This window comes from Ursus maritimus, unplaced genomic scaffold, assembly GCF_017311325.1.
Source record: "Ursus maritimus isolate PB19 unplaced genomic scaffold, ASM1731132v1 scaffold_4, whole genome shotgun sequence".
Lineage (NCBI taxonomy): Eukaryota > Metazoa > Chordata > Mammalia > Carnivora > Ursidae > Ursus > Ursus maritimus.
This window is the reverse complement of record NW_024426552.1, coordinates 15,361,341-15,368,617: the sequence shown is the minus strand read 5'-3', so window position 1 is coordinate 15,368,617 and position 7,277 is coordinate 15,361,341. Positions and strand designations below refer to the sequence as shown.

General features: G+C 42.3%; 1 pseudogene; it reads right to left on the bottom strand.

The window, feature by feature from the left end:
• Positions 1 to 5,111: 5,111 nt before the first annotated feature.
• LOC121100474 lies at positions 5,112 to 6,115 on the bottom strand (annotated as a pseudogene).
• Positions 6,116 to 7,277: the final 1,162 nt, after the last annotated feature.

The following is a 7,277-nucleotide window of genomic DNA, read 5'->3' as shown; positions in this document are numbered from 1 at the left end:
GATCAAGAAGAAGGATAATGGCTACCAAAAGTCCCCTTCCTAAAGATGTTTTCATCCCTCTACATCATCATGCAGGGATTTTTGATAACTTAGGCAAATACAGACTAACAACACTTACAAATTAACTTTCTGAGATGAATAAGATAATTTATGCATAAATGAGAGATACAGGGAAAGGATATGTTTAGAAAATGCAATACTACACAGTCACTTATCTCAAGATGACTCTTAAGCTTTGCCAAAAAATTACAAAGGAAAAAGGAAAACATGTTAGCAAATAAACTGCCTTCTCAAGCCCACCACTTTCTTCTCATTTGAGGTACAAAATGACTCTTAGGCCATTACCTGGGGCCTTTTGGACTGAAAATTATTGTCAAAAAATGCCCCTCATTCCCATAAGCTTTATACTGTAGTCTAGTTTCTCACACATGGCAAATGAGAACAGGTGTGAGAATGCACAGGCTAACAGACCTACTGATAACAGTAAGGAGTGACAGGTAATAGCCAGACAGACAAGGGCCTGACATTCTTCAAGGAGGCTTGAAGCTACAGCAGCCAAAGTGGGGCTATTTGGTGAAGCAATGATGTGCAGCAGTGAGTGACTCTTCAAGTGATCATTGGCTGGGAAAAGACAAAACAAATGATTCTTGCATCTGATTTAAGTGGTTGTTGAACATGTAAAATACATTTAAATTTCATCAAAAATGACAAAACAACATCTTTTGATTCTTGATGGGGGAAGCTTCACTTTTCTGGAAAATTCATTTACGGAGAAAACCTCATTCCCCCCATATTGTATATGAGTGAAATGTGACTATATTGAACAGTATTGAATGCTAATTACAAAGTTAGTGTGTTGTTGGAAGCAATGTTGTGATAGCTTTGATGTAGAACAGTAATTCTCTACCACTCCTGTGAAGGACAACTCAGGTAGTTAATTATTTCCATGCAAAGAGGGGCCCCTGGGTGGCGCAGTCGATTAAGTGTCTGCCTTTGGCTCAGGTCATGACCTCAGGGTCCTGGGTTTGAGCCCTGTGTCAGGGTCTCCTCTTGGTGGGGAATCTACTTCGCCCTCTCTCCACTTGTGCTCTCTCTCTGTCTCTCTCAAATAAATAAACAAATTCTTTAAAAACAATCATTTCCAGACAAAGAGACCAAGCAGTTCACATCATTGTACCTTCAGGAGTTAGATGTGAGGTGGTAACAGACCTTGCTGTATGCCAGCCCCCTCCCAACCCCTTCCTGTAAGACCCTCAACCATAGTCCTGTTTTCATTAAAAATAGGGTAGGAAAAATGTAGAAAAGCAGCAGAAAGAAATGAGCCCTGGAAGTCCCATAGCCAACTATTACTGTTGGCAACCTCTGGGCAATCTGCGGGAGGTCAGTCGCCTGTTTGTTGAAGTGCTGATTGAAACTCTGGGACACCAGTTCTTTCCCTTAATACAAAACCAATTTCAAGCCAAGTCACTTAAGACCTTTTGAAAACCTTCTCCAAAATAGCATGTGATATCCTGAGGAAAAAATAAACCATGATTTAGTAAACGAAATGATCCACGTAGTAAGGATGGCTTTATATGGTGTTCTCACAGAAAGAGAAAGCACAGATGGTCAAGTGTGGCCAGGAAAAAAAAAAATCTTTGGCGCACCCATGTGAGTTCCAACTCAAAATGGACTTCTCCATATTCCCATCCCAGTAAGTGTTTGCTCCCCACCAGCTCTGGGAAACCGGTGGAAGGATTCTCACCAAGCCTGGGAAATAGAAAGTCCACTTGCCTGACGATGCTCTGGGAGAAATTAAGGAATGTTCATGGCGTTTCATGGGGACCAGGGCATTAAGTCTTGCTCCTTCAGATTGATTTTGCCACAGGCACATTGTCATTTCACTCCAGATGGCGGAAGTCAAGGCTGGTGAACAGTGCTGGCCTAAGATTCAACTTCAGTTTAACTGATGATAATCATAATGAGAAAGACATCACAGTAAAAGAGGGCCCACAATAATGAGAATTTGTCTTTATGGTGCTTGGTAATTGACTCCTAGCCTCTGCTCAGGCCCTGTTCTCAAGTAATCTTACACTAGCTTGACTCTGACTTGTCTTTTTCTTTTTTTAAGATTTTATTTGTTAATTTATTTGCGAGAGACAGAGAGAGGGGGTGCAAAAAAGAGTGCGATCGGGGGAGGAGCAGAGGGAGAGGGACAAGCAGACGCTGTGCTGAGCATGGAGCCCGACGAAGGGCTCCATCCCATGACCCTGAGATCACGACCCAGCCCAAATCAAGTTGGACGCCCAACTGACTGAGCCACCCAGGTGCCCCTGACATTTAGATGAATGAAGATTTGGGGCCTCATTTGCAGTATTGTATGTCAGAGTAGTTGGCGTAGCCATGACGATGACAATACTTCCCGTTGAATGTACACTAGGCACCACGCGTTTGCTGTGTGGAGCCCTTCACGGAGCATATCTCATTTAATCTTTAAAACCACCCAGATGAAAATCCTCTGATGACTTCCCAGTGGACTGAAAAAAACCGGACCCTATACCAGGGCCCCTAAGGCTCAGTGTGATGCCACCTCTTTCTACCTCACGTCCTGCTTCTTTCCCACTTGCCCTGCCTCGCTTTGTTCTTGAAACACACCAAGCTCGTTGCCTCCTTGGAGCTTCTCCACCAGCGGGCTCCCTGTGTCTGGACAGCTCTTCTAGACCTGGGCACGGACGGCTCCCCCTTGTCATTCAGGTCCCCGATGAAGTCTCACCTCCCAGAGAAGCTTAGCTTGACAGCTCTGTCCAGAGCCCTCCTCATACTCCTTTCATATCACTCTGCTTTATTTTCATCCTAACACCTAATACTGCCTGAAAATGTTCATGTCAATTTAAAAATTTTAAAAGCTCTCTATCTCCGCCCATTTGAATGTCAACTTCCCGAGCATTTGGACAATACATGTTCTTCATTATTATGTTGCCAACTCTCAGAACAGTGCTTGACACATGGTAGGTATTCAATAGATGAAGAACTCCAGTTTCCAGAGCAGGAAGCCGAACCACTGAGAAGTTAAGAAATCTGTCTTATGCCACACGACTCCGGAGGCACACGAAGGATTCATCCAGGCTTAATTCCAAAACCCATTTTCTTAACCACCATGCTATGACATGGATTAATAGATCTCTTTACATCAAACCTGGACTCATGTAAGGGTTACAGTGAAAACAAAACTTAGATGCCCAAGAGGGGAATTCTGGTTCTGTTTTAATCTACTCAGTTAATTGAGTGGGTTAAGAGCTTCTTTATTGAACCACTCTGCACTTTTTTATGAACCACTATTAAATAATAGTCATATTTCTCCAAAGTGCTGAATTTCAAGACTGTGCCCTCAGGAGAGAGCAGAGCTGTGAAAATATTTCACTTATGTCCTAATAACTCTGATCAAGATAATGCTTTTATTTTTTTCATTAGTTTATGTGAAGTGAAGCTTAAATAGACAATGTGGGCTGTTCTAAATATTCTTGATTAAGAAGTTTAAATATAAGCATAAGAAACAGCAACTAATAAATGCTATCACCTTTGTTGCATTTTCCTGCATTTGCTTATTTTAAGATATGTGATCTGTATTTGACCAAGAGTACGCAAGTTTGCAGCCTTGCACTACGTTTTCTTCGTGTTTTGAATTATGTGTGAGGAATAAATATAATTTCTGGGTTCTTCCAATCTCCTTCTCTAAAGCTCTCCTTAAGTTATTTCAGACCCTGTAAAGTTTAATTTAACCGTGCTAGCTTTATTTGATAGGTTAAACGGAATTAAATTGGTTTTAAAATAAATTACGCTGCAAATAATAAAAATGCTAATAGGAAATATATTCCTTAGTACTAATGCTATATTTCTTGAGGCTACTGAAACCCAGTTATTATTATCATTACAGGTCTTAGACTACAATTGACCAATTTATGGATGAATTTTGGCGACACAAGGAAAAGCGTGTGTGTGTGTGTGTGTGTATGTTGAAGAAGGCAAGACAGTCTACCTTTTGTGGTTCTGCTTTCTCTGACCTCACGAAGATAAGAAATTGCCTTCATTTCTTTTGTTCTCTAGTTTGGAAATCTTGGGTGTGATTGTCTCAGTGAGTTAGCTTCCTTTCGGAAACATAGAAAGCTAACAAGCTACCGGTGCTGGGCTATGTGCTACGAGTCTCTCAGAGGTAACTTTCATCTCTAATTCCAGAAACCGGGAAGGCTGCTCATACTGCTTGAGAAAAGGAGGGTGGGCTCCTGAGATACCAAGTTGAGCCTTATATTTGTCTTTTCCCATAAAGATACTGTTATATTACTGTTTGATGAGGTGGAAATCATGGTATTATTAGTGTAATGTGTATTTGTATTTTTGCAAACTTGCCCTGGAACAAATGAGAAAAAGATTTCCACTTCTAAATGACCAGCGAATAAGCTGCCTTTGGGAGGATAAGCCCTTCCTAAGTTGAGGGCTGCTTACCATTATGCACTTGACTCTATTAAGTTTGTAGCTGGTAAATGTTTGTGGTCTTACTGTGTCTTGATCTTGTCTGTGAAGTTGGGCTTTGGAATATAAATGACGTATTAACCTCATGAAGACATTGTATAGAAATAAGCAGCATGCATCTCTAAGTTGAATTTGACCTTATGCCTCCGTCTTTACATAGGATTTATACAAAAGATGTGTCTGAGGGGTTCAAAGAGTGAAAGAAAGAAAAAAATGAAAGGAAAGAAGGAAGGAGGGAAAGNNGGCAGGACAGAAGAAAAGAAGAAAGGGTTGGCATGACCTAATCCTAGTTTCTCATTATCAAACCTGTTTTCTTGCCTTTATTTTCATCATTATTGAATCCATGGTAAAAACTGAAAAAGTAGTAATGTAACATGTAATTCATTTGTTCACTTATGCATTCTTCATTATTGTTACAGACTCGTTCACTGTGGCAATTTTTTTGGGGGGGGTTGGGTACAGTATACTTTAGTGATCATACTTGACAACGTAGGGCTCCCCAAGCCCCTCCCTTTCTTCAGGGGGTCTGGGATGGAAACTGTGGGTGTTGGGAGATTCTCAGTGTGATGGGGGATGAGTTGGGACAAGGACTCCACAGCAGCTGAGGGCCTCTCTCTTCTTGCTCTTGCTGCGGCTGGTTACTCTTTGGAGGCCATGTGGACCATAAGGTCCACCACCTGGTTGCTGTAGCCAAATTCATTGTCATACCAGGAAATGAGCTTGACAAAATGGTCATTGAGAGCAATGGCAGCCCCAGCCTTGAAGGTGGAAAAGTGACCGTCACTATTAAGGTCACAGGAGACAACCTGGTCCTCAGTGTGGCCTAGCATGGCCTTGAGAGGGCCTTCTGATGCCTGCTTCACCAGCTTCTTGATATCATTGTATTTGACAGCTTTCTCTAGGAGGCAGATCAGACCCATGACTGACATGTTGGGGGTGGGGACCCGGAAGTCCATCGCAGTGATTTTTCCATTCAGCTCAGGGATGACCTTGCCTACAGCCAGTAGAACAAGAGATGATGTTCTGGGCAGCCCCTTGGCCATCATGCCACAGCTTCCTAGACAGGAAGCTTCTGGTGGCAGTGATGGCATGGACTGTGGTCATAGGTCCCTCCATTATGCTGAAGTTGTTACGAATGACCTTGGCCAGAGGGGCCAAGCAGTTGGTGGTGCAGGAGGCACTGCTGACCATCTTGAGGGAGAACCATATTTCTCATGGTTCACGCCCATCACAAACATGGGGGCATGAGCAGGAAGAGCAGAGATGATGATCCTGTTGGCTCTACCCTTCAAGTGAGCCCCAGCCTTCTCCATGGTGGTGAAGACCCCAATGGACTCCACAACATACTCAGCACAGGCATCGCCCCATTTGATGTTGGTGGCGTCTAAGTCCTGGGAGATGGAGATGGGCTTTCCATTGATGACAAGTTTCCTGTTCTCAGCCTTGACTGTGCAGGGAATTTGCTGTGGGTGGAATCATACCGGAACATGCAGACCATGCAGTTGAGGTCTACGAAGCGCTCATTGATGGCAACAATATTCACGTTGCCACAGTTAAAAGCAGCCCTGGTGACCAGGTGCCCAATACAGCCAAATCTGTTTACTCCCACCCTCACCGTCGGGTCTCGGGGTCGGGGCTGGCTCTGCACCAGAAGATGCTGCGGTCTGTCCAACAGGGAGAAGAGAGCCACTGTGCTGTTGTCTTTTAAAATTCTACTAAATAGCCAGCAGAGGGTGCACTTTCCTTAATTTAGGTCCTTCCATCCACTTACCAAAAGAGGACAAATCATTTTATAAGATTAAAAACTTTTATCTTGTCATTCATGACAACATGGATGGACCTGGGGGTATTATGCTAAGTAGAACAAGTCAGACGGAGAAGAACAAACACAATATGATTTCACCGACATGTGGAATCTAAAGGCAAATGAATGAACAAAACCCAGAAACAGACTCATGAATACAGAGAACAAGCTGGAGGTTGCCGGAGGGGAGGCAGGTGGGAAGCTGGGTGAAATAGGTGAAGGGGATTAAGAGGTACACAGAGATGGAAAGCACTGCATAGGGAACATAGTCAAAAACATTATAACGTTATATGGTGACAGATGGTAGCTACACTTACCCTCCTGTGCGTTGTGTAATGTATAGAAATTTCAAAACCCCATGCTGTACACCTGAAACTCATATAATATTGTATGTCAACTAAACTTCAGTAATAGAAATTAAAAAAAAAAACTATCCAATAAAAAAAGGTCCAAGTTCTCTTTCTTTCCTCTACCAATTATTACAAAATGGAATACGTAAAAGGCATAGAAGTATAGGCTCTTTTACTTTTTTGCTGATAGAAAAATCACTCTTGATGTCTTCCTTGCTTTATGTGGAACTAGGATCATCAAGCCTGTGTCCTCCTTTATGAACTGAGGCTTTTTAAAAAATTTGCTACATCCTGGTGGCTTCCTTTTTCCCTCACTCTTTTGTGTATGTATGTGTTATCCCTAACTAAAAACTAGCAGGACACAGCAAATTACAAAGTGATGTTACACATGCAGGGCCCCTTTATGTTTAATTATCTATTAATTTGGAAACAGGAAACATGAGAAATGGCCTGTGTTCCTCTGAGAGACTTTTATCTACCAGTTCTGAGAGATTTTTAATAGAATATCAATAATATTTATTAGCCAGTCAATTTGTAAGTGGCTCTCATTCCTTCTGTCACAGTATGAGGTAGAGATTTTAATCAAAACCTTCAATTTTGGGGGTTCCTGGATGGCT